At 37.1% G+C, this 27,641-nt stretch overlaps 1 protein-coding gene across 9 annotated transcripts in view; it reads left to right on the forward strand.

The window, feature by feature from the left end:
- NIPBL (NIPBL cohesin loading factor) overlaps nt 1-27,641 on the forward strand; it is a 167,016-nt gene that overhangs the window by 10,578 nt on the left and 128,797 nt on the right. For 3 of the 9 annotated variants that reach the window (XM_065047568.1, XM_065047574.1, XM_065047571.1), the window contains exon 1: nt 129-621. The exons of 4 other annotated variants lie outside the window; for them this stretch is intronic. The gene's annotated coding sequence lies outside the window, so the exon portion shown is untranslated. Of the gene's footprint in view, nt 1-111; nt 622-27,641 lie in introns of those variants that run through there. 2 more of the 9 variants (XM_065047572.1, XM_065047576.1) reach the window with 2 other exon arrangements.

The raw sequence follows: 27,641 nt of genomic DNA on the forward strand, positions 1-27,641 counted from the left end.
CTGGTGAAGCGAGGGAGAGAGCGGGCGAGGAGGAGGCAGTGGAGGGAAGGGGGAGGCTGTTGGTGTTTGGCGCCGGTGGAGGGAGTCATTCCTGCAGCTGCACTTCCGGTCGGCATTTTGTTCTTAGAGGGAGCGAGAGAGACACACACAGGATCCTTCCCCCTCCTCCTCTCTCCCCTATCCCCCCCCGCCCGGTACCGACTCACCCTGCCCAGGCTGCCCCCTCCCCCGCCCTCCCGCACACGGAGGGAGCGGCGGCGGCCCCCTGGCAGCGCTGCTTCCCCGGCCACCCTCTTGCTTCGCCGCGGCTCGGAGTGTCTCTCGGAACCGGTTCGGCGCGGCCCGGCCCCGGTTGATGTTGTGAAGCAGGATCAGGGGGAAGGGATTTATCTCGGCCGCTCACCCCCCGGCTCTACATGTTCGCTGCACTGAGGAGGAGACGGAAGAGGAGCCAGCCCCCCTCCCGGCCCGGATTATTGTTGTTATATTATCTCCCCTCCTCCTCCTGCTCCGCGGCGGCGGCGGCGGCCCAGCGGCGGCGGCTCCTCTGAGGAGGGAGGGGGGCGGATTTCTCTCCCCCTCTCTCGGATTCTCGTTGGATTCAGACGCCGATTTGCTCAGGTAATCCCCCCTCCTTGTCTCCCCTTCCCCTCCCTGTCCTCTCCAGCAGCGGGCCGGGCCTCCCAGCCCAGGCGGCCCAGCACTGCCGGGAGCAGAGGGGATTAGCTGTTATCCGGGGTAGAGGGGAATAAGTGGCAACCGGAGGTGTTTATTCGCAGCCCCCCTTCCTGCTCACTCGGGTTTGGTGGAGGAGATTGGTTCCTCCCGGGCTGGTGGAAGGCCCAGGCCCGGTGGAGAGCGCAGGCCCGCCGGCCAGCGCCTTTACTCCAGCTCGGGGATTAGAAAGGCGAAGCGGCTTCTCAGTGACAGGCCTCAACCCGGAGAGGAGCAGGAGGAGGAGGAAACAATACAATTAGCTGCAAATGTGCACTGATCCTTTGCCATATTTACAACTTCACCGAGGCAAGGAAGGAAGGTCCCAGCGCAGACAGCTTTCTGAAGTGGGGAAGGAGTAAGTGGAGAAATAAGGGGAGACAATGTAAATACCCAGGAACAAAAATACCAGCTCTCTTTGCTGTTGCCTTATTTTAACCAACTGTGTTCTGAACATTCTGAAGTTCGAATGCATACGGATTTTATAGTGTGCAGAGGTTTAATCTCTAAATAATATAACGATTGATTAGTGTGTTAATCACTTAGTATATTTATAGTATAAAACTAGTGATTGTGGGTTGATTGATACAACACAGACACCTGCAGACCCAGGAAATACAGATAGGCAAATATATTGTATCAAGTGCTCCACACGATCTCAGTGTCTATGTGCTGTGTGTGTGTTACAGGAATATATAATAAATTCAGAAGCAACACTATTTTATGCTTCTAATAAATAGAAAACGCGAGAGGAATTGTGTGTATAGTGCTGTGTTTATGACATTTAAGGGACCAAGGTGAAGATGAATTCTTACTCAAAGTACTTGAAAATCAAACGAAATTTAATAAAGTCAAAAGTGAGGAATGTTTAAAAAGTGTCATCCTTTCTTGTCAGGCCATTTCACTTTGAGATCCTGAGGTTGTTATTGGCTGTTCATGTCCATGATGTTTGAATATGTAATTAGGTGTCATTTTAGCAGGTCAAATGTGTTTTGTAAATGGTGCTTGATTAAGTGTCAGGTCTTTATATGTAAATGGTAGCTAATTTGCAGTGAAGTAAAGCTCAGATTTGTGTGTGGCAGAGTTGTGAGTGTTACCAAAAATTGAGGCAGATTTAAAGCAGACACCTTGTGAACTAGTAAAACTACTGCTACAGAAATTACATTATTTAGGCAAATTTTAAGATACAAAGTTTCATCTTTGGTAAAGAAAGGAAATTTGTAAATGGCAAACAAGTATCCGCATTACATAATTTTTAATTTTTCAGCAGGCTTTTAGTTGTTCTGTTAGATATGTTGTAATAATAAATGGTTAATGTATCCAATAGAGTAACTTTCTCATGTATTGTGTTAGAGTTTTGTTATAAAACTGTGCTATCATGCCTCCTAGTGCCCTGATGCATGTTTAAAAGGGTGAAGTTAATATAGCTGTCACGTAGAAGGCGTGTTTTTGATGCTGTAAATCCGTGTAGTAGTCAGTAGCATGTCCGTGATTTGTATTGGTCAGGGAGCAGTTTGAATTTTAAAAAGCCTCAAGATCCTGCTGAGCCCCAATCCCGGCCTCCCTCCCTCCCACTAATCTCCCATTCCTGTCTTTGTGCTGCCTGGTCCTGTTAGACACTGTTTGCAACAGGGCCTCAGGCCTACATGCGCAGAGAGGAACCATTTACACTGTCGAAAAAGCAGCTTTTTATTTTTAAACTTTGTGAATTGCAGGAGGAGCCACTAGTTGTCTCTAACTGTCCCTATCTCAGTGTGCAGCAAGAGAATTGCTGTGTTTGTTGTGTTTTCTTTTGGTCTGTAGCATGCGTACAGGCCGAGTGTAACTCTGCTTCACAGGAAAGAAAGGACTGTGCAGAACTAGTTGTAGCTCTTGGGTAGTTTTCATCATCAGGAAGCGACATGAGCTCTAGCAATTCTTTTGTCGTCTGTTTCAAACAGGTCTAATTTTAACAGAAATGGGTTTGTTAAGCTAACAATAATAGGCTTCCCTGACTTATTTTTCGTTTAAGGAGTTTTGCTTTAAATATACCAGACATGAATGGGAAATAAGCTACTGTAGTTACGTAGCTCCTGTCAAGTTTGTCTTGCGAGCGTTGTGTTTATGACACTTTTTTCTTTTTAAGTCAGGAAGCATGCAGTTTTTTGGTATGAAAAATAGATGTCTTTATAGAGTGAAATTTTAGATGCTATTTGTGATTTGTAATTAATTTTTTGGTTTTGTTCTTCAGAGCCATTTGTGCTTAATCATTAGTTTCTTGCCTTATCACAGTTTATGTAGTTGTAAATTTATTTGTTTCAGAAAAATAAATTTAGTGGACAGAGATATTTAACCTGGAAGTGTTTATAAGATGGCTTATTTTTGGTTTAGATTGGGGGTTTTTTTTGGTCACGTTTAAGTGTGTATGTGAAGCAAGACTATGTAATTTTTTTCCTGGTGTTGGTCCACTGTTTATCACAGCAGCTAGCTGCTTAAGGAGTCTGTAGTTATTTTATCAATGTTGCAGAAATACAAAATTAATTATTCTCAGGACATTAGTTGTAATAATTATTTCAACTGAAAGAGAAATACTTTATTGTTATCTTCTATTTTTTACTTTTGACTATCTTGTACATTTTGAGTTTGTTTCCTGTATACAAGTTTTATTTATTTTTTTTCCTCTCAACTTCTTAAACATTTTACTTGAAGATATTCCATCAAAAATGTTTCTCTGAGGCCTTTTGCTGTCTTTTAAAGCTGTTTTTATACTTAAAAAAAATAAAGACATAGGAACAGGCAAACCAGTAAAATATGTATGTGTATATATATATATGTATATATATTTACATTTGAAATGTTTAAATTTTGATGTAGAAGAAGCATAAGGATCAGAAAAGCAAAATTGCATTACTAAAACTATTTGCAGATACCTGTTCTATGTAAGTGTACAGGTACCCCTGTGTAACCTTCTTGCATGTTTGAAACTCTGTTAATGTTCATATGACTTTTGAAGAAACAGGGCAATAGGTAGTTAATTTGCTTGGGATAGAACCAATTTTTGTTGTTGTGTTTGTATGGTGGTTAAGGTAATAAAGCCTTAGGCCTAACTATTTCATGCATTTCTTCCTATGCAATATAGGTAACTATATTTTGAAGGATATTAGATGAAAAAGTCAAACTCTGAATTGATTTGAGACAGGGATTGATATAAAAAAAATTTCTATTGCAATTTTCTTTGTGTTCGTGGCAAGTGTGATAATTTATTATATTACAAAGTGTTCGAGTCATTATATTGGATTTGTATTAACATTTGCCTTGTAAATATTGCACAAGAAGTGTAAAGTTAGTGGATAATAGCTGTAATTAGAAAAAATACACTATTCTGAATATCTAGACCTAGGGAAGAAATTAAATCTGAAATTCAGATATTTATGCTTTCTAGAAATTGTTCTAGAGGAGTGTATAATAGAATGTGTGGACATTTGACAACAATTATGGGCATACTTAATTGGAAAACCATGAATAGTAATAGATTTAGAATTTGATTTCTGGTATGTATGAGGTGAGTCATCCAGTGTTAGGGTAGTTATGTAGTGCCACAAAATACATCACTAGAAATATTTAACATTTGAAAAGTTGGCCATGTCAATATGATACCGCTTATTTTCAATCTTGCTTTCCATGTGACTTTAGTAGAAGTAGTACAGGTTAGGTTAGCTTCTGATTTTGAATCAGGAGTAATGAACACTACTTTGCACAGAGATACCTACAAGGAAATGCTTGAAATTGGTAATACCTGTGTATTATTGCAATAATGATCCTTTTTAAAGGAAGCCCTCTTAAAATTACACTTGTTAAAGGCTTGCATGCTAAACATCTTTAATATCATTCATCTGTATTTGTGTTTTTATTTTCTTAGTGTTACCACCATACTTCTTAGTAGGTGATCCTGACCCCCAAAGTACGTGTGAGAGGAGTGCTTTATATTGACAACTGCTGCACCCCAGCAGTTGTGTTTGAGGAGATTGTGCAGGACCTATGATTTGTGTCTGACTTCCTGTCCCTACTGTGCACTATGGAAAAATCTCACTAGCAAAAGGGAATGGAGAAAGGATTTTAGCACAAATGTATGTAGAAATTAAAAGGAATTCCAGTCAAATTGAACACAGTTGTTGATACGGTACTTGAAAGTGACTACTTGGTTTATGCAAATAACTTTGAAATAAAAAACCTAACACTGAAGACCATTTTTTTCATGTTAGAAAAAATTATAGAAAAGTTTATTTTTATGGTCTCTAGTATTTGTATCTGTTGTTTTTTTAAATGGTTTTACAATCAGAGATCTCAGAATTCTTTATATAAGTAGATATTTTACATTTTCACATTATTACTGTGGTTCGATTTGAAGTGCTTTGTTTTTTGTACCAGTGTGTATGTGTAGATGTGCAATGCATTTTAGAGAAGCAGTGTTAAAAAACGCTAGCCTGTAAAGCAAGGGACTCAGATAAAGAAAAAGCAGACTAAGATTACAGAAACAAACATAATCCACCCCCCTTCTCCATATGCTGGGCCTTTAACTACATTATTGTTGTCCCCCTTACCATTGCAGCCCAAATTCAATGCCTCATACAGTGCATGGGAAATGCCAGCTGACTGGTATACTGTTATAACCTAGTCTATATATTTGTTTTTATTTGCCATTCAGTGTGCAGCCTGCTGCCTTATTACCTGCTGTAATCATCCAAATCTTTTGTGAAAGCTGAAGTGTTTTTATCTGTTAATTTGTAGGAATGATCTCAAATAAGTATCTGCATTTCACAAACATTAGAGAGTTGTCTTTGCACATCTGTAAAATATTATTTCCATTTTACAGATGGAAGACTGAAACAGAGTCAAAATAGTAAGTTTTAAAAGTGTTTATAAATCTTGTTTAATTTGACATCCTTTATTCTTCAGAATTTTGGAGTTACTTTACAGCACTTAGTAAGTTCTTAACATTGTTTTCTTTGAGTTTATTTCTGGTTGCGAGTACCCTGCATTTCAACATATCAGGCTCATTGTTTCTCATGCTGGATCCCTAAGAAGTACAGAATGGTGTTTTTGCTGATGGCCTTAAGCTTCTATTAAGTTTCAACAGCCTTGATCATGCCAACAGCTGGAAAATAATAGATTTCTTGTCCTGAAAAATTAAAAAGAATTACCCACCATACTGTGAAGAAACCTAAATCAGTTAAAGTTTATCAGAAAGAACAGGGACGACAAGTACATAATAACCCAAATCGCACAAGTAATTAGGTGATTTGCCTGCAATATTGGAGAGATTCAAAATGTTACTCTGTTAACTTTCAACAGGAACTAGCAACTCTGGAGGGTATCCTCAGCATTGGTTATTGGCTGTTAGGGATAAAACTCTGTCTATTAAACTGGTAATTGTTGCAGCCTCATGTAAACTAGTTGAACAGAAACCTCTGCAGCTTAGTGGTCAGACCGTTTCATTGCAATGTCAGGCAATTGTCCAGCTGCTCTACGGCTCTGTTAGGAAAGCAAGACTGTTCTGAGGTGCAGCAAGTGTATTCCTAGCCAGAGCACTGCTTTTGGGATGTAGAAAGTCCTGGTCCAAATGTCTACTCAGTGTCAGGCAGAGAAGTTCTTGAGCTTTTCCCCCCCCATATGCCTTTTTATGTTATATGCTCTGGGTGTGGTCCAGAGGCTGCGAGTATATTGTAGAACAGGTAGAATAAGTAGTGTTCAGTCTTTTTTTCCTTTGTTTTTATTTCTTTCTTCAGTTGTGGTGGGAGTTTTTTGTGAAAATAAGTTGTTGGATTTTTGTTGTTGTTTTGTTGTGGTTTTTTTCAGATTTGATTTTTATAAATTGCAGTTTCCAGCAAAAGATCTGTTGGATGGAAAAGTGTTTTTAATCATTTAGATTTATTAACTATGTTTTATTCAAAATGATTAGTAAAAAAAGTGTAATGTTCCATAGAAGACATTTCCTTTTAATAGTTTGTTTCATGACATAATATGTCATGTGGCATATGAGGTGAAGATCCTGTGAATAACAAAAACCAGTGTATGATAATTTAATGATTGACTATCATAATACACAAGAGACTGAATTGTAGGTGTAAGCGATCATAATTGTGACAATTCTTAATACTTTATTGCATGTGTTTATAGTACTAACCTTTTTTTTTCCTCTCTTTTGTTTTTGTTTTTAATATTATGTAGTTCTTCAGGCTTCTTGATTGTAAACCTGTGTCCGTGGTAGCGCAACGCCTGTCTCTCATCTTTGATCTAAGAATCTCTCCTCTGTGTTGCCTAGGTATTCAGAATGAAGTTACAAGTACTTCTTGTCTGAAATTTTATTTTCAAGTCTTAGGTTTTAATAGAGGCCTTCTGTGCATGTTATTTTACATTCAGATATATTGCTTTCTGTTTTTCTTCAGCTGTACTTTCTGGATATTAAGGGTGAGAGGGAAAATTTCAAGAGACCTCATCAGATGCTACATACAGCAGCTGCTTTAGCACCTGTAGAAAAAGTGATCTGAAATCTGCTTTTTGTAGTCTAAAAGCTGGGAAAATTTCTGTAAGACTCTAACAATGATGAGAGCTCATGTGGAGTGCTTTGTGGAGATGTAAAATCAGTTTAACTTATTTTTCAAAAGAAAATTTATTATTGTTTTCCTGAAAGAAAAGTTAAAAATCTGCCTGATGATTAATTTGTTAAATTTCTAGTTCAGACTAAAGAGATACGATTGTTTTATTCTACCTGGATGCTAGGTCCCCTTCCCTTTTTCTTTTCTTCCTTTCTTTTCCCCCCTCTCTTCCCCTCTCTATTTTAAATAATGAGAAATGGATTTTTCTTCTACTAGCATGCTCAGTGGTGATTGGTTCTTCCTGGCAGTTTCCTTAAAAACTCATGTTGAGACATAACCTGTAACACAGAAAAATGTCAGTGTATCCTATTTAAATTTGGCAGTTACAAGAAATCGAAACATTGCATAACAGAGTTACTAGTTGACTTGAAGAATGCACATTGCTCCCTGCTTGTTTTGTACAGGTAGGGTTGGTAGTGACTCCTCTTTAGTTTCTTGACACTGTTTAAAGGTACTGATTTTACTTCTGACTTTACTAAACTTCAGTCATTTGGGCTGAAATTTTCTATGCTGGGTGACTGCCCTTTGACTGACTTTTTTAATAAAGTTTAAAACCCAGATAGTTCACTGGCTCGTAAGGGTCATGCTAGAGGAAAAAAAATTAATTACCTTTTGTTCGAGTAATTTGAACACTCCCATTCTTTGGGAAAGGAATTTAAAATTTGCGGGTCAGGTGACTTTTTGCATTAGGGATGTGTGTTTTGTTGCCATTTGAAAACTTGTCCAAAAATTGAGGAAGTTATTAGTGTCTGAAAAACTAGCTGACTTCTCTGATTGTAGGCACTAATGTTGAAAAATTTTGTATGCATTATAGGACTTTCTTAATAAGTACAGTTCTAAGCAGTGAGATGTGGTACAGATTTGTCGTGGTTGAGACAGACAAACAACATAGACCAAGTTCTTCCAGGATGAAAGTAGTAGATGCCATTTATTGCCACAAGTGCATTTTTATACAGTTTTACCAATTCATGTGTCTCTTCACTGTTGGTTACAAGTTACAGCGGTAACATCTCATTGGCTACTTTTGCTATCATTAATGTTACTCTTTTACTCCCTTCTCTCTCACGGGGACATCCTTAACATCTCTGGATACTCCTTTACTCCCATCTTTCTGACGGGTAGGCCTTAATATCTTCAAGGCTAATTTCTGTTCCCTTGCCCTCCATCAGGGAATCCAAGGACCCACTGTAGTCCCACAATTCCCCCTTTTTGTATTTGTGCTAAAAAAAATTGCCTTCATTGCCTGCTGCAGGGCCATTTGCAGCAGAGAAATCAGGCATGGCAACATTAGTAACACAACCACAGCAATCATCAAGACAATCAGTCCCGTTTTCACTACTGATAACAATAACCCTGAAATCCCCAGCCACTAAACAATTTATTTAACGCGTCCCGTCAAGATGTTCACACCCATGTCCTTGAGCTAATAACAAAAAATCTATTTTGGCTCTATTTGGTAGTGTAGGGTGTCTTGCAGAATCTACATCTAACAAAAGTCCACTTAAAGCCTTAGAAGTTCTGTTAGTTTGCGTAGCTAACCAGCATCCTAATTTTTCTAAAGTATTTAAAGTTTTAGTTGTGCCAACACCAGGTACAAGAGATCCTAAAACCCTTAATCCTGAGTCCCAAAAATCTATATTATCATTACATTTTGACTCATATACGTGCAAAAAGTGTTTTTCCCATCTTGCTCTTCTGTGATCTATTATCATAGATACATTGGGTGTTAAGAGAGTTAATCATCCCAAAATACAGGGCCCTCCAACAGCATTAGAAGGAATTCCTGGCCAGGCTCTATCTCCACAGATCAAGAATACACCATACAGGAGGTTTTAGGGTCACTGTCCCACATTATCAATGGTAGCCCTTGGATTCTTCTGCAAGGCATTATGTCATTGAGTTTCATTTCTATAGTCACCAAGGGTAGCATTAACATTTTGCAGTTTTATCCATTTATGTTCTTGTATATTGTTCTGACACTTTTCACAAACCAGCCGGATAGAAGCGTCCATGGGCATACATGCCAGCAATTCCAGTTCCTGTGGTTCAACATCTGCTTCCGGGAGGCAATTAATCCAAAGTGCCATGTTGGTATTATTACAGTTCATTGCAGTGCCCTTGCACCAACCACTGTTTTGAAACAGTTGTATGATGCTGCTGTAGTCATCAAGGGGGATACCAACCAAGCATGTGTGGAACGGGTTTTCCTGAGATGCCATAGCTAGGTATATGGAGTCCTGGTCAGTCATGTTAGCTAAAGTAATCCACATGTTAGTCTTTGTCTGTGCAGGCATCCAAAACGAAGCAGCTGCAGCAGTCATTGTCAGGAAGATAACACAGGTTTCACATTTCATGCTGGCAACCATTGCAGCCCTTGATCTGTAAAGACACAAGCATAGCCTCTCCCCCAGGTTATCAATTGATGTGGCCTTTTCCGTTGACCATTAACTAGTGATTTGACTATAACTAATGTAGATTCTTTCTGTTTTAGCATGGTTTTGGGTCATACTTGCAAAGTGTTCCATCACAAGGCAAATTTGGGCTGCACCACTTAGATATAAGTGATTCATCACATACAATGCTTTTGACAATTGGTTTTGTGGTGTTTCCCCTACTTCTCCTTTTTGTTTTTGAAAAAAAAAAAAAAAACCCACAACAAAACCAATTCAGAATCAGATACATGCATTGGACCTTGACTACGTACTCAGAATCACATATCAAATTTAGAGGTTCCTCCTTAAAAAGCTCTAAGTAATGTAAAGCTGTGCCAAGTTCTGCTAATTGAGTTGAACTTTCAGTAGTTTTTACAGAATGATGCCAATTGTTATCTTCACACCAGACCACCACAGCTTTATGAGACTTCCCAGAACCATCAACAAAAACTGTGCAAGTATGTAGGATCAGACCAGATACAAGTATGGTCTGTGACCTGATGTTAAAGACTTTCACCATTTGTGAAATTTAAATTTGATTTTTTAATTTGCAATCTATGTCCTTGTAAATTGCACTAGCTGATTTTCTTAACAACACAGCTTTTGGCATGCCTAAATGTAAATTGTTGCAGCATTCTCTACTGCTAATTTCAACACTAGTGCGTCCTTAGCTTCTAAGTTTTCAACCTGCTTATTGATGGCCTCTTGAAGATGACCAATAAATTCCATGTAATTCTCATTGGGACCCTGATTAATAGTTGTAAATTATTTGGCTGCATTGTCGGTTTCAGGCACCTTTATCATGGCTTAATATGCAAGGTCTGTTGATTGCCTCAGGATTTCAGAAACTAATAGTGCCTGTAATTGTGGTGTGTCAATTAGTGTCTCTTCCAAGAGTTGGGGGATACCTGCCCCTTTCAACGAATCCCCATTGTTCCATCCTAAATGATCTAGAGCTGTTACATTGCATAGGTCTAATTTTGCTCGAGTCTTTCACAGTTTTTATCTGATCTCAGGGCAACATGTACACATACTCCTTTTCCTTTTAACTTTTCAAGAAAATACTGCTAACCCTCATCCTCATCCAAGTCATCAGATAACACGGACTTGAACGGTGCTGGAGAATCATTAGTAACAGGGGGGTTCAAAACAATGCACTTTTTTTTTTTTTTTTTTTTTTCCCAAATTTGGCCCAGGAAGCCATCCCCCTCCACTGTCTCTGCCTGTTCCCATTGCTCTTTTAATCCTCTTGAAGTCTCTAGCAACAAGTGCCATGTCGTTAACAGTTCAGTTGTATCTTTGGGTAGTGCTTTGCCCTGTAATAATGTCCTTTGTAAAGTCAATTCCAGAAGGCTAATACCTTGCTTCTTCAGAAGCAACTTCCATGTAGATAATATAGTAACCTCTTCTTTAGATAAGTTCTAACCCCCCCTGTTCCCAGTAGCTCACCAACTCTTGGCATGGTGTCTTTTCAAGGATCCTGACCTTTGGCAGCTCCCCCCTGCTGCTCTATCAGCTGTAACAGGCTCCATCTCCACAGCTCTTCGGCTGCCACAGCTTCATCGCTGTCTCTTCTTCATGCGAGACCCTGTTCATGCAGGATCACATGGGGGTCACCATATGTCGTGGTTGAGGTGGACAAACGACATAGACCAAGTTCTTCCAGGATGGAAGTAGTAGATGCCATTTATTGCCACAAGCGCATTTTTATACAGTTTTACCCATTCATGTGTCTCTTCACTGTTGGTTACAAGTTACAGCAGTAACATCTCATTGGCTACTTTTGCTATCATTAATGTTACTTTTTTACTCCCTTCTCTCTCACGGGCACATCCTTAACATCTCCGGATACTCCTTTACTCCCATCTTTCTGACGGATAGGCCTTAATATCTTCAAGGCTAATTTCTGTTCCCTTGCCCTCTATCAGGGAATCCAAGGATCCATCATAGTCCCACAGAGATTCCTGGTTTTCTGGTGCCCATGTCTTGCTTATCTACAGTGCTGATTTGTTTGAACGTGGAAAGGACAAGACCTGAGGTTGCAGATAGCTGGAAGGGTGAACACATGGAGGAGAAGAGTGGTGGACTGAAACCAGACTCACACATAATGGGGAAGGAGTGGAAGTTTCAAGGGCAGGAACTGGTGGGAGGGTAGGAGCTTGGAATTCCTAAGGAAGCAATGGCTGAACTGAGAGGACTGGATAAAGGAGGTGGTGGGGCAGATGCAAGTGTCCTTAGTAAAGATATAGGAAGAGTTGTGAAACAGCTTCACGAGAAGCCAAGACAGACGGGTGCTCTGGAAATGGATGTATGGTCAAGGGAAGCAGTTTAAGGATGGGAATGGGTGGGAAGTGTGTGCTGAGAGAGGCCAGAAAGGGGAAGAACAAATTGCCTGAGAAGCTAAAAGTACAAAACAAGGGTTGGTTGGGCAAAGAAGCATCATTTCATACACAGGAATTCAGTGTTTGAATTGTTTTTCTTTTTGGTTAAACTGAGGAAATCACATAACAAAACAAACAAAAAGCTCAGAAACATGGAGTACATCTCGTAACTGCAAACAACAGGGAATTCTGTAGCTCAGATTACCTGTGTAGTCTGCATTTGGCATCTTTGTGAATGCATTGTGGTAGTCTTTAATTCTGTTATCACTTTTTTTTTTTTTCCTTATGGTAGTTTGCCTATTTCATTGACTGTGTGGAGGAATGTAGCCTCCTTAATGGAGTGTTTGTTTGTTTTTATTTTTTTTAAATTAAACCCCAAACAGGTTATATTAATGCCTCCTAGTATTGGCCTTAGATATTGTTGATCCTGCCTTGGGGAAAGGGCTGGACTATTGAGATTCCTTTCAATATTGTCTTTTATGAGTAAGTGTTTTTATTTCTTTGGTGTTCAATGTGTAGTGCTTTGCCTTAATCACGTCACACCATTAAGCCCTGCTCCAGAGATAGAGTTCTTAATTTCTTCACTGGCTTTTTCTGTGACATGTATTGTAATATTGGAATGTTTCATGAATATTTACTTTTTAAATGCGTTTTTGAGGAGAGTATGTAATCATGCAAGTTGAGAAACTGAGATATGAAAGTTGGTCTTTATAACTTTGGAAGTCTAACTGGAGCAACTGTAGGACCTAATTTTTAAATTAACTTGAATTTCTTTGCATCATAACGTGTGATAATATTAGAACAGATGTTGTTAATTTTGGTTACAAATATGATTAATCAGTGCTTTTTCAAATTGGGCTTCAGAGCATGCAGGAAAAAAAGGAACACAGAAATGTTTACCATTAGTAATAGAAATAGAATGAGTTTCTCAAGAGTGGCATCTTTCTGTTTGTGCCGTGTGATCTGTAGCCTACTTCCCTTCATACTTCTCATTCATTTTTACTTGAAGAGTCATGTATGCAACAGACCTTTAGAGCCTTATGAATAGCCGCTGATTCATTTCCAGAGCAGATCCCTGCTGTAAGATGAGTGAAGATTGGGCCTGGGGGTGGGATGGGAGTGTTACACAGTTATATAATTCAAGGACTGTGTCAGAATTCTTGAGTGCAAGTGGCATTTATTAACTTTTGATTGACTTTGTGAATGTGATATTTCAGCCTTGTGGTGCAGGATTTTCTGTGTAGAAAGCTTTGAGATGATACACAGAAAAAGTAATGTTTGGGTATTTTTTGATGTCAGCTTTTCTGAGTTGAATGTTCTGTTCTAGAGGTGATTTTTAAGTCAAATCTTCAAAATTTTTAATTATGTACATTTTAACATACAGAAATGCATTTAGTATAATAGCTCTTAAAGTATTGCCTTGTAAACTGGCTGTCACAGTGCAGTAAGTAAAAGTTTTAATTTTGGTTTCTGTATCATAGAAAGAAATTTCAGTAAGATCAAAAAAGGACTTTTTGGTTGTGATCCTGCTGACACTCAAGGTCAGCCCTTGAGTGTCAATCAAAGTTTGAGATGTGCGAATGTCCAAAATGGAAATCATAACTCCTGTGGTGCTGAGTAAGGAATCCATATTGGTTAGTCAGCAGAAGACACTGAGGAGACTTCTACCTCCTGAAAGAGAGTTAAAATCAATGTATTGGATAATCATATTATCTCTTTCATGCTTTTTTCCCTAGTCTAATTTTCTTTGCACTGTGATTAGTACTGCTTCAACAAGAGGAGGGTAAGGAGGGTATTGCTTACTACCCCATAAAATCGTAAGAGCCAGTCAAAGACTCTAATGGATAGTGACAGATGCGTGTTTGAACCTCCTGCTACTGAGGATGATTTTAGAATCTGTGTGTCCGGTATCCTGAGCAATTAATATTCCTCTGTTCTGCTGAGATTTTGAGTAAAGGGATGGAGTTGGTGGCTATTATGCAGAGCAAACAAATCTGTTTTGTGTGTTAGCCATGTTTAAAACATGTGTATAACTGGACGTTCCTATTCTGGAGATATTGCCCAGGCTTAGGTGTAAAACAGGTGTTGAACTGCTTAGTCCTGCGAAAGTAGAGGCAGCTCTGACAAGCACGGAAGCAAAGCTGTAGGTGAACTTTTCTGATGTTAATTTAGGTGACTAATGACTTAGAGAGTTTTAGTAACACACTGTGCACTCTAGGGTCACTGTTATAAAAGATTAGAGTTATGGCTCTGCATATTTACTCACTGGAGTAATTCTCTCTGGTTCTGTCTAGCATGATGTAAAGTTTAGTCATGTTATTTACAGAAATAGATCATTTATTTTTACCATGGAAAATATCATTAAAATATTTGAGGAATTGCAATAAAAATTGTATGGTTTAAAAACTGTTCTGTCTGTAATTCTCTATCATTATGTGAACAAACCATCATAATACTGGAAGGTAAACATTATCAATTTTTACATTGCACTGTAATCTTAGCCTGCAACCTAGAGCAAGAATAGTGAAAGCTACTTATTTAATTTAGTGTCACGTTAAATGGTTATATTCAGTTAGCAGGCTTCAGAATAAGGAATTATCTCTGTTTTTCTGTAAATATTTACATTTATTCTTGACAAGTCCTTTTTCTAGGCTTGAAGTAGACATGTCATGTCATGGGATTAAGCAAATTCTTAATCTCATCTTGATAAATAATTAACCAATGGAGTCTTATGAAAAGCTCTGTAAATGAACTTCTAAGGATTTGACATAACTTGTTAAGTTCTGATAATTTCAGTTTACTGCATACTCAGCTACAGTGAGTGTTCAATTGTGTATATGTAGCCTGTGGCAGTTGCACACAACTTGATTTAATTTAACCCTGTTTTGTTGCTGGCTATGGAAGCTTAATTAGTTTGCATTTTTCGTGGCCTAAGTGTATATTCACAATTATTGAAAGTCAACTGATGCACAGTAATTTGAGAGTCTGTGCTAATTAACTTGTCCAAATGTAGATGACACTCTATGTAAGTCTGTATGAATTTTGGGGGAGAACAGTATTTTTCTTGAGCAAAACTGTTTAAGGTCTCCTATACCTCCTGACAGAGGTGTAAATTTTAACAAGTGTTTTGGGAAGGATAGTAAAAATGGGTTAAACATCTAATTGTAAAATACACTCATTTTGAAACCCTGTTTGAAGATATCATAAAGCTTGTTGTAGATAACTATTTTAAACAAGAACAGAAAAACTTCTTCAGTTTTATGATGATGAAGCTTACATGCTTATGCTATTTTGTAATGAAAATCAAACAGAAATTAGAAAATAGATGTACTTTACTTTTAAAGGTGACCCTATAGAAATAGCGTCAGTTGTCAAAGACATTAAATTTGCTGTACAAAACTTAGAGGTTTTACTAGTAAAATGATGCTAACCTTGATAGAAGGAATTCAGTTTAGTTTCATGTCTATGATTATGACAAATAAGTATTCTGTAAATCAAGTTACATACAGGTTCATTAATGGGGTTGTGTGCCAAATAATGCTTTAAAGTGATATTTCTGTGAATGAATTGCCTTCACTAGGTTTCCACAGGTATAGCTACTTAAAATTGATAGATATCAACATATTTACTTCCTGAAATAAGTTAGAATTTTAGTTGGACTTCAAAAAGCTGAGTCCTTAAATGTTACGATATTAATCTACAGTAAAATACTTGTTTACTGAACTCTGTGTTTATAGTAGTAAAGTCTTAGTGCACACAAGACTACTTTAAGCATTCTTGTTTTTCTGTAAATACAATTATTTTGTAGATTAGATTTACCCCATTAAGACAAACAGTAGATTTAATGATTCTCTCGTAGTTACTTAGTATTTTTCTGGGGTTAATTTGGATTTTACCGTAATCATTGTTAAGCATTTTAGGAATCTTTGTAAGTTAAAGGTGTTTTGGGGGGGTGGGCTGGGAGAGGGTTGTGACCTGGAGTACTTATTGCCAAGATGTAATGTTAGGCTCCCACTTGTTGTGATTTGTTTGCAATAACTGTCTGAACTCTGAACATAGTTTGGTACCAAAGTCAACACTCATGTAGCTTACTAACATACTCATCAGTGATATGTTAAGGTAGATGTTAATTAACTTCAGGTAACTTGAAATATTTCTTTTTTTTTTTTTTTTCCTTCTATAAACACCTGTGGAAAAGTTTTAAATATATGATTGGATAATACCTCAGATACTTGTCCACTGAAAAGGACAGAGTCATATTTTTAAATTTGCCTTAAATTTTTTCAGAAATAAGAAATAACTACTTGACAGCCAGTGTCATAGAAGATTTAGATGGGAAGAGGATATTTGCTATGTGTAAACTTCAGGAATAATTAGCAGTGAGAGGGAGCTGAAGTTCCTTGTAATATGAACCTGGAAAACAAAAATGTAAAGGAATATTTGATTGCGTGAGATAGCAGTTTAGTACTATCCAGAATACAGCAGTCAGTGTAAACTTGTGTGTCAAACACAATCATGTGTGCCAAAGCATGTGGACAACAATGTCAAATATGTGGTGTGGAAAGGCCACTTATGGTACTGCAAGCTCTAATTTATGGTCTCCAACAGCAACTGTTAAAGAGAAAAAAGTATTACGAATCGAGGTGCATCCCTGGGTCCTCTGAGTTTGCTGTGAAGAGGTTTTTTTTTTTGTGGAGGTAAACTGCCTGTTGCCACAGGAAAGATGTTTTCCTTGTTTCTGCTACTTAGCTGCTCTCCTCTCAGTTATATGTTTTATCCACAGAGGTGGGTGGTAAGTTGGTGATTACAGTACTGGAAAACAGGACAAAAACTCTGTAGTTTGACGGCCCAGATGAATAGTTAGCAAAGGGCAGTGTTCCTACCTGTATAGGTGCGTTGACATCTGAAGTAAAAAGAAAAAACTGAGAACTAGCTATCCCTCATTACTACTTCGGTGTGTATGTTGGTTTTGATGCACATTTGAGGTAGCTGAGGCCTGATCCGTTTCAGCCACTTCTGGTTTCTGTTTAAATGGTGTGTGAATGAAACTAGGAATGTATCTTGCTTCATTTTTAATGCTTCTGTATTGCCAGAATACTCTCATAACGATACGTAGCCTCTGGGTCTCCTTTGTGCTGTAGCAATTTCCAGTTTGGAAAAAAACCCAAATCTGTTCTATTTCTTCAATAGCAAAGCTGCCGAGAACAGAGAATCTTCTACAAAATGAGTCTGTGACTTGTGAAATAATGGTAATGTTTCACACTAGAAAGATTGAGCTACGTCTCTAAAAGGGTGGATGTTATCACCTGCATCTCAAGGAAAACTGCAAAGATTAGCTTTAGTTTTCTCTCATAGGTGTTGCCCTACAAATCCATATTTATAGCAGTGCTGTGGTTTACATCTTACTTTGTACATACTGATTTTCAGTCATCAGTGAATGATAGTAGGCAAACAGCTATAACTGTATTTTTTCACACAACAGGATGACCTGAAATACATAGCACTCTTCTTGTAGGTTAGTTTTACATGTTTAGTCTTTAAGTAATTAAAAAATATATAGTGATGATAATCCAATTTCAGTGGGTTTTTATGTGTTTTCAACATTGGTAAAACCCTTTGTGATGCTTCAGATACAACTTAACTTGGATTTAAAAATCTGTTGCCTTACTAGAAATTGGAAGTTGTTGCAGTTGAACAAGTTATGAAAAATAAGGTGCTCAGCATGCGATTGTGTAAAAGATATTAAAATGTTAAGCAAGTTTGAGTGATCTAGTCTTCAGTTTATTTATTAATTTGATTTATCTGCATGGTTAAGTTGTGCTTGTTCATGTATCTGTAGCATATGGGCTACAGTTCACCTTTGCCTTAGCAACAGCCGGGACACTAGTGCTGTCTGAATTCTGTTGCAGAAAGGTTTGTATTAAAACCTCAGAGAAATAGGGGGCTATAATTAATCCTCCCTTCCACAGTAGTGAATTCTGAATCCTTAAGAAAAGAAGATGGTTGTCATTTGGAATGAAGAATAGAAGACACAGAAGATAAGCAGGACACCTGCGGGTTGGATACAGGCAGGGATGGAAGGATTCAGTGTGGATTGTCTTGGCATGCTTCTGTGAGGGCTAATCTAACCTTCACGGAACAGTTCTTGGATTTTCTCCATATGCACATAACATAGCTTGGCAGTTTGGTCAGTAACTTGGAACTGTCTTGCTGGCCTAAGATGTGCTTCTCTTTTAGTGTATCAGTTTGAAATTTAAAGATGTATTTATAGAACACACATGGATTTTTATTTATTCAGTAAAATGGTACCTGCAACTCATAAGGTTCATAAATGTGAAAATGCAGTTTTTGCTGTTTTAGTCACTAATTGGTGAACCACTTTCTCATATTGGAAGGTGTGACTTACATAAATTGTGAAAAAATATTTGTCATATTAAATGAATAGAGAAGTAGCAACAGTGCATTTATCTTCTTTGAGATTTTACCAGTCACTTCTTTGAAGAAGTAATTCTAAGAGTACTTTTTTCTGTTACTATGTGGGGTTTTTGCCATGTTTTTTATTTGTCAGCCTCATTACCTCCTTGCTTTTGTGAGTGAGATTGTGTATATGACAGAATATGCTTTATGGAAAGGCCACTTATATACTTCAGTAACTGAAGCCAAATAATGGAAGACTGCTTCGGGGCTAGGGGAAAATAGAAATTTACCTGTTCCTGTTTTACTTCGGAGCATTGGCAGAAGAGGTTTATTAGGTGGAGTATGAATAAGACTGACTTTCTCTGGTTTGTCCATTACAACAGATTTGCAAATGAGAGCTTTGCAAGTGTGTGCTGTAAACAAGATGCAAATGGTTTAGTCCCTTTCTCACCTTGCAAAATATGAACAGACACATTTTGGCTTGGGTGAATTTGGGCAGGTTTGTAGGAGAAAATTTTATTTCTGAGCAAGTATGCTTGCTGATCTGGAATAAATTCATAATTTGTTTTACAGTATTTCAGTGTTTGATTAAAAGTATCTATACATGATTTAGGAACACTGACTTTCAGAGTATGTTACTACAATAGATCCTGAGAAATGTTTTGGCTGATTGGGAGATGTTAATGACTTTAAAATTTCAGTATAATAGAACAGATGAATCTGCATCGATCTTATTTCCTTTGCTTTTGGGGACATACAGATTTAGCATACACTAATATGTTGTCTTTTTTGCTTACTTGTGTTTAGTTTTAGAAAGAATGTGAACTAGTGTGAATTTTCTGTATGGTATGTTGTACAGTTTTTGATGGCACTCTACTCCAAAGCAAAATACAAACAATATGTGGCGTCTCTGATCAAATTTCTGGAAAAGTATTGTCAGTAAAAATACTTAGGTTGACATTTGAAAACAACAGAGTGATATTTGTGGGAAAATATCAAAGTGTGCTAAACCTAAAATCAGAGTGTAACTGAAGTGTTATTTTACAAATTTGAAACGGTATAAAGGTGAAACACATTAGTTTCATAGTTTCAGAATAAAGTCTGTTTAAGTGGAAGGATTTTTCTAATTATGTCCACTTTGACAAGTGACAATTTTCAGTGAAACATTCTGATTTTAAAAAACTCTCATTCAGTTTAATGGACAGCTGTCTGGGAGAGAGGATCTGCATAAATCTTTTAACTACTGGTGAGGGAAGTGGGATTTTCACCAGTGTCTCTTGTCTGTACTTAATATATAGGGGTCTTATATATATGCATATATATATATATATGTGTGTGTGTAATTACAGGTGTATATATGTGTGTGTGTGTGTGTATATATATATATATGTAATCTGGATAATGTTCTTAAACTTGTGGCTATCAAATGATTTATCTTTTTGTACATGTATAAGATAGTAACATAAAGTCTCTTCCAAAGCTTGCATATGCTTCTTGCTTTCACTGTTGTTTTCGAGATCCTGAGTGGTTGGTGGTGCTTGATGGAGGCAATCTCAAAGATCCTCTCTGTTTCTATAGCCAAAGACTGACTTACAATGCTTGTTCATAATTTCTCAGAATTACCAGGGATTGAAGCATGTGGGCTGAAACTAGTAAAACTGAGAGAGATCTTTCTTAGCTGACCTAGGCAATGAAGTTGCTTTTCAAGGGAATTAAAACCACCAAGTGTTATAAGCTTAAGAATTAACTAAAAAAAAAAACAAAACCAAAATTAACATTTGGATAAGAAGGGTGTTTTCCTTCATGTTGGGCATTAGCTAGTGCGGGTTCTATTCTTAACTGAACTCCATTGCTTGTTGAACTGTGTCTGATTATGAATAGTATAAATACTGACATGGACTATGATTCTTACTGCTCAAGAAAGACAATAGTAGAGCAAAATATTGCACCTGAAAATGTCAGTGTTAAAAATGTGAAGTACATTCAGTAACAGTAAAATACCGGAAGCAATTCTTAAAACAGTGTTCTCCTGAGCCAGTTTTTTTGCTTCTCCGATTTCTGATATCCTTGTTTTTTAAATCCTTTTCAAGTTTACCCCTACAAAGATCTCCATATGACCAAGGGATTGCAGAAACCATTCTCTTGCATAGGTATTGCAAAACTTTCAGTGACCTAAGTTAGTTTCTACAGGTCAGTTAATACCTCAGCAGCTTCCATCCCATACAGAAGGCTGAAGTATACCTCTCCCATCATACGAGAGTAGTGAAATACCAGCAGAACACTGGTGGTCACCTTTTTTAAATGACCTCTCTTTTCCCTGTGGTGTGTCTTCTGAACAGTACAACAGAAATACATACCACAAATGCCTACCTTAGCACAAAGTATAGTAACAGCATCAAATTGAGGCCAACTGTTTTCTTCAGCTTTCCTCTCTATTCAGTGGACAGCCAGACCTCCAGAGCCATGGCCATGCAGAACTGCATAAGGTAAAGTTATGTGGATTCTGCAGAATAGCCTAATAGAATATCTTCAATGACCTGAGTATTATAGTGGATGGGATAGTGATTTTGTCTTTATTTTGATATGGATGTAGTATATGGTGTTATTTTAAATCCAGCTTATTTTACATTGTTCTTGCACATTATTTTTTACATCCTGATACTTATCATTATATAATTACCCTGCCAGAGGTACAGATAATGCTAGAGTTGCATTGAAGGCTTTTGTGATGTGTGTGGAACCAGTAGAGTGCTTGACAGTGGACTGAATATGGGTGTGTGGGTGTTTGACTGATTTCGCCATATAGAACAGCTTTTGGTAAGATGTTTAGCAACAGGTGAAACAAAAAATTACCTACTTTAGATCACCGGATAGTCTCCATTATACTTGGAGTTGAGAGGCCTTACATTAGAGAATCATTTTCGTCATTGATGATCAAGTTCCCATGACTTTCCTCTGTTTTTTGTTTGGTTTGTGGTTGCTGTTTTTGTTTGGGGTTTTTTGTTTGTGTTTTGGTTGGTTGATTTGTTTTCTTTGGTACCTTTTGGTACCTCTCTGTCTGGGATCAGGTGCATATCTCAGGTTTAAATTATAACCATGTAGAATTAAGAGTTTGGAAATACTGGCAGACTGGACAGAAGAATGCAGGACATCTGTGTTCTCAAAAATTGCATGAATTTCTCACCCTTGTTTCTACTAATACTTATGTTGATACACTCCAGGTCCCCTCTCCTGAGGGAACAAAAGGAGCAGGATTAATCCTAGTTTTTCTTGGTGTTTCTGTAGTACCAGTTTCTCATGATCTTTGCATGAAGCAGTGGGGACAGTGTGGAAGGAAACTTGGCTAATGAATAAAACTGAGAGAAAAGGAAAGTAGTAAGATGTAAAATAGTTGAATTTGAGGAAAGATTTTTGCAAAACAGTATTTTGAATAGTCACTAGTAGCAACAGTAGTAGGAAAGAGGCATATTTGATTTTGCTTCAGTGGTTGAAAATACACAGGGAGCAAAAGGAGATACAAAAATGATTAGTGCCTTTCTTCACTTTCTCAACCCAGCTCTTAATTGCATTAGGAATTTAGAATATAGATTTATTTTTCAGTACCCGCTTTCACGATAAGATTAGGTCATCTCATTCTTACCCTCCTATTTGTGTACTATATTGTCCTTTCTTGTTGAAATGAATAATGAATCAGGGACAGTGCTGTGAGAGCAGGAGCTTTCAGTGGCAGTAAGCCACTGAAACAGTTCAGCTGTTACATGGAACATTATCCCACGCTTTATGTCAGCACCTTTAGTGCTACTACTTTAACTCAGTATCTCTGATTCTGTGATTGTCCTGCATTTATTGTTTTGTATATTAGTTTCTATTTACTAGTCCTGTTTCCTGATGCATTACTTTGGAGAAAGTAATAGGTCTAGCTTTTGTCAACTGATCATGCTACTACTTGCTCTAGTTTTTTTATGTACATAATACAGTAAGCCATGTAAATTAATTTATGTTGTGAATGGTCTAAATTAAAAATATATGAATAACAGTGGGGTGATCCAGACTCCTGCTTCTGTGTCTTTAATCCAGACTTAAAATATGAAACACGTATTTTTGTTAAAATTACCACACTAATGCAAAAGTAAATTAAATTGAAAGCTTCCTGATGTATAAAGGATATTTTTTCTAGGGACAAACTTCTGTTGTCCAAGTTTGATAGCATAATGTTTTAAATTACTGTAGCTCAGCTGATCCAGTAGCTTGAAGAAGAGCCCTAAGCCAGAACATTGACAATACATGCATAGAGGAAAACTTGATGATGACAGTTCTTGTACTGAACTAGAATTAAAACTCATGCAGCGATTCATCAGGAAAATAATAAAATCCATTCCTGAAATAAGCAGTTTCGGAAGTGGTGAAAGTGTAGCTCATTATCTCAGCTGCATGATTGCCTTCTAAACCAAAAGTTGCAGTAACGTTTCAGTCTTGGGAAAGATGGGATAATTTGTGGGTACGTAAAAGTAGGTAAATACAGGTATGTTTACAAGTTTATATAAATAGGGTGTACAAGTTGTTCCTCGTGTTTGACAATCAGCAAGCGTTCCATGCGTTTCAGGGAGAATATTGTTCAAAAGAGTGGAGAACACAACAGACTTGTGAATTTAGGAAATGTACTTTCTATACAGAAGGCAGAACAAAACATTTGATGGTTATTGGGAAGAGGGCAAATGATAGAGGGAGATGGGCTTATTGACAGCATGGAGAAGGTGGAATGAAGTGTGATGTGAGACAAATCGTGTACATTCAGTATCCTGAAGTCAGTTGTTAACAATGAATTATGCTGTGGGCCATGAAGGCAAAATCAGTATGAAACCAGAATGTAAATGATGTGATCACTTAACAAAGAAGCTAAGATGTGGACAAACTGGAGCTTGTGTGACAGAGGGCCACTGAGACAGTTAGGGGTCTGGAGCATGAAATGCAGGAGAATCTGAGGTAGCTGGATTTGTTTACTTTGATGAAGAGAAAGCTAAGAGAGATTGAAATGCTGTCTTTAGCTAATAAGCATTTATACATAGGACAAGACAAGTATACCTCTGAGGTATACAGCAAAACAAGCAACAGCTACTTGTTCCAGTAAGGGAAATACTGATTTAATTTAATGGGGAAGAATTCACAATGAATCTCTATCCTCGCAAGTATTCAGAATTTGACTGGGAAGGCCCTTAGTAGCCTGACCTAACTTTGAAGTTACTCCTCTGAACAGAGGTTTGGTCCAAGGTCTGTCTAAGCCTAGATAGCTCTATGATTTTATGGCAACTTCTGTTTAGGATCATCCATGTATACTGCTAGCAACAGGAATTATTGAGGGAAAGCATTGTTAAAATACTGGACCAGTTAAATCTTACTTGGATGATGTATTCAATATAACTCAAGCATGAATGTAGTTTCATTTAAACACAGAGCTTGGAAGTTTTTCTGTCTAAGATTAATTATATGGCACCTCTAATGGATTTGATGAAGTTGAATAGGTCAGATTAAGATGTTTATCTAAAAGGTAGCTTTAAAAATGAATTTTCAAATTTCTGTATCTAATATACTGCATTTGCATATCCAGTTTTTGAAATTCTGTATTTAAATGATGAAGGAAAGAGTGGGAATAGTTGTACTAAAGTATCTTGCATAGATGTGTTTCCTACAGGCTGTTACTCAAAGCAGTCATAATTAGAAGTTCAGTTTCTTCAAATGATTTTTATTTGTTGTCTCCTATTCCATGGAGGGATTATTTTTGTAGATAAGGGACTATTGTATAGCTTTGACTCAGCATTCTTTCACAGTTAGTGGTGTATGAGAAATATAATTTGATCTTCTATAGAGAATGTATTTTTATTCTTTTAGCTACTGGAAAGTTATGCTGGTATGGGATCTCATTTTGTAGGTAAGTGCAAGAAGGAACACACTTTTGTTGTAAAGCAGTGTTAAACATTAAAAGATTGTTAATAGTAAATGCAAGTCCTGTAGATGGATCTACAAGCTGTTTAAAATAGGAGATTTGTTAAAAACCCATTCATTAAAAAAATAAGTTAACGGTATCATTTGCAGATTTGAAGTTGCTATGTAATGTCAGTACAAGGAAGGACAGAAATACCTGTCAGGAAAATTTGATAACCTTGAGAGCTGCAGAAAGAGAAGTAGGATGAATGTTGGTACATGGAGAGATTAATTACTAGAATTTCTGCTGTAAGCAGACATCTCTTTGGCTGGGTGTGACAGAGGAAGCGTAAGAGCCATGTATATTAATGCTAATACTAGATACCTAGTTGGTCATTAGTAAAATGAAACTATTAAAAAGCATGTGCAGTTTTTTAATATATCAGGAGAAGTATGTCTGTGTGGAGATTTTAAAGTATCAGAGTAAACACATTGAGTTCACATTGATGCATGGTTCCTTTGTGCTCAGGAAAAAATAATCAGATGATATAAAATGTAGAGGTTAGTAAGAACACTGAGAATATTTATTTTATGTGAAAACTTACTTTGTAAGAGGAGACTCATCAGAACTTAAGGTGCAGCAGTCTGAACTAATTTGTTTACGTGGCTTCTGAGCTACATCTGGTTCATGTCCAACTAGCTCAGAGTAATACTGAGTGGGCCTCTTAATAGTTCACCTATTCATGCAATGATTCCCAAGCTTTTCTTGTTCCTCTTCTAAGTTGCGACCATGCTTTTTTGCCTTTTTTTTTCTTCCCTGAAGTGATGCTCCTGCTGTTAAATTTGACAAGTCTGTAAACTTCTTATGTTCTACTGCTCCATCTTTAGCGGGCTGCTGAAGGATGGTACAAATGAGCTCTCTATTCTGGAAGGGTTCACATCTGGGTAGGAAGGGAGCTACAGGCAAAGATGATGCAAAGTACTGCTTCTGAATAATTCCAGTCTGGAGTTGGATATGAAGCTCTAAAATGCAAAAGAATGACATACAGGAATTGCCTTCCAGTAAGAATGATGAGGGCAAAATTTTTAACTAGTTAAGAAAGAAAAAATTATGAAATTACTAAATGCTTGAAATACAGTATGTGTTGTAAATTATAAGGGTCTGGACTTCGTGATCAGGGAAATCCTTATTTCTTAGGCAAGCAGTGTTATAAATTGTTTAATAATATCTGATATATTTAATGTGAAAACGTAAAATCTGTAAATAGCAAAAGTTACAAGCACCTGAAAATCACATTATTGGACTACTAGATTTAGCCATATTTTATGTCATGGAATTGCTGTTACACCTTCAGCTCCTGGTACTTTTAGGCTGTACATCTCTTTGAAACGCAACTTTATATCCAATTTATTCAGACAGCTTACTAAAGTATATTCTGAACATAGTATTTTTACATCGATAACTCAATGGTTTGTTGTGGTTTATTTTCTGTTTTGTTTTGTTTTTTGTTTGTTTGATTTTTTTTGTTGGTTTGTTTTTGTTTGTTTGTTTGTGGGTTTTTACTGTTAGGAATGGAGTCATTGCTGCTACTAGAAGGCAAGGCAGATTAATAGATTAATTTGTCCCCCTCACTTTGCTCAGTTGGAAGTTACTACTCATATGTAAATGTATTGGTGTTAATAGGATTAAGGTTTACAGATGTCTTAAGGTGGAAATGATACAAACATTTATAGTTTCAAACTGTTTTCTGTAGCAGAAGCTACAGAAGTGATGTGTCTGAAAGAAGAACCAGATTTGATGCTACGGTTGTAGCTGAACACTTGAAGAAACAAACCTATTTGCTTTGCATGTTCATTTTTCTTTTTAATAAATACAATAAATGGTGGTGTTGATTTGTAGTTGTCCTACTGCTTTTCATTCAAGAGATGAGAATGGCACTGTGCTATGTGATTTACAGAAATGTAGTTAAGACCCTGGTTTGGAAAGCTTACTTTCTAAATGCGTATTATATTACTAGTTGTTTGCCAAAACTATTTCTGTTGCTGAGGTTCCTGTATTTGTTTCAAAGGAATAGGCTTGTCTGTTTAATTTCTAGTCCAAAATAGTTTTAGTTTGTGTTCATGACATTTCAGAGTGGACTTTTGTGAATGACCATGTTTGATAGGTTTTACAAATGTGTGTGCAAGGGATGGGGGAGTTTGAGAAGCTTAGTCTTCTGTTCCCTGTTTATCTTAGTGCAGAAGTGCATAGAGCCTAGAGTAGGTTACCATTCAGTTTCTGTCCAATTTTGAAGAAAAATTGAGGTACCAAGAAGTGAATTTGACTGGGTCAAAATCATATGGCAAATTAATTGTTAGCCAAAAAAAAGGAACAATTATCTTCCTAGTGCAATTTGCAGCCCTGTTCTTTTGCTGTGATTTCAATCCAAATGCTGTGAGCTAGAGAAACCTGTATTCTATGAAAATCAGAGAACACAACAGTTTCTCACCACCTTGAACTGTAGCCCTATAACAAAGGTGAAGGACTTGGTGATTAATCTTCCCTTTTTCCCCAGAAAGATCAGAGCTCCTCAGCTGAGGAGGGAAAGACACTTCTCCAATTCCCCTATCCCAAGAACTTCATAAATAGAGTGAATAGCATAATGGTATTTGGTTATATCATTATTCTTTACTTCATGTTAATAAAATGAAAGTTTCAGATGCTATTACTCATTTTGTCTGAACCATTTGTTGTCAGCAGTACACAATTTCTGTCCCTGGCAATAGAAAAAGCATGACAGCTTTCAGAGTACTAAGTGATTCTGTTGTGCTTTTTTCTTACAAGTTTTTGATTAGTTGGAAATAATTTGAAATGGGTTTGGAAGAAAAACTTTTAAGTTCAGCAGTTACAGAAATACAAATATTTAAAGCTATTGAGAAAGAGAAATATTTAAAGTTTTTGAATTTTATAAAATTCATATGAAACTAGATTAGAAGTTCATACAAGCAGATTCAATTGTATCCGTGAAGTAAAACTCCAAATGTATACAGGTTAAATGAGACTTTGATTATATTACTTTAATATTTTAGATTACTGTTGCTGCTGCCACCTTTATTTGATGACTTCCTAAATTGCAACAGCATTTCATTATGAACCCTGTTCT

The sequence above is a fragment of the Columba livia genome, chromosome Z (genome assembly GCF_036013475.1).
Source record: "Columba livia isolate bColLiv1 breed racing homer chromosome Z, bColLiv1.pat.W.v2, whole genome shotgun sequence".
In the NCBI taxonomy this organism is placed as follows: Eukaryota; Metazoa; Chordata; class Aves; order Columbiformes; family Columbidae; genus Columba; species Columba livia.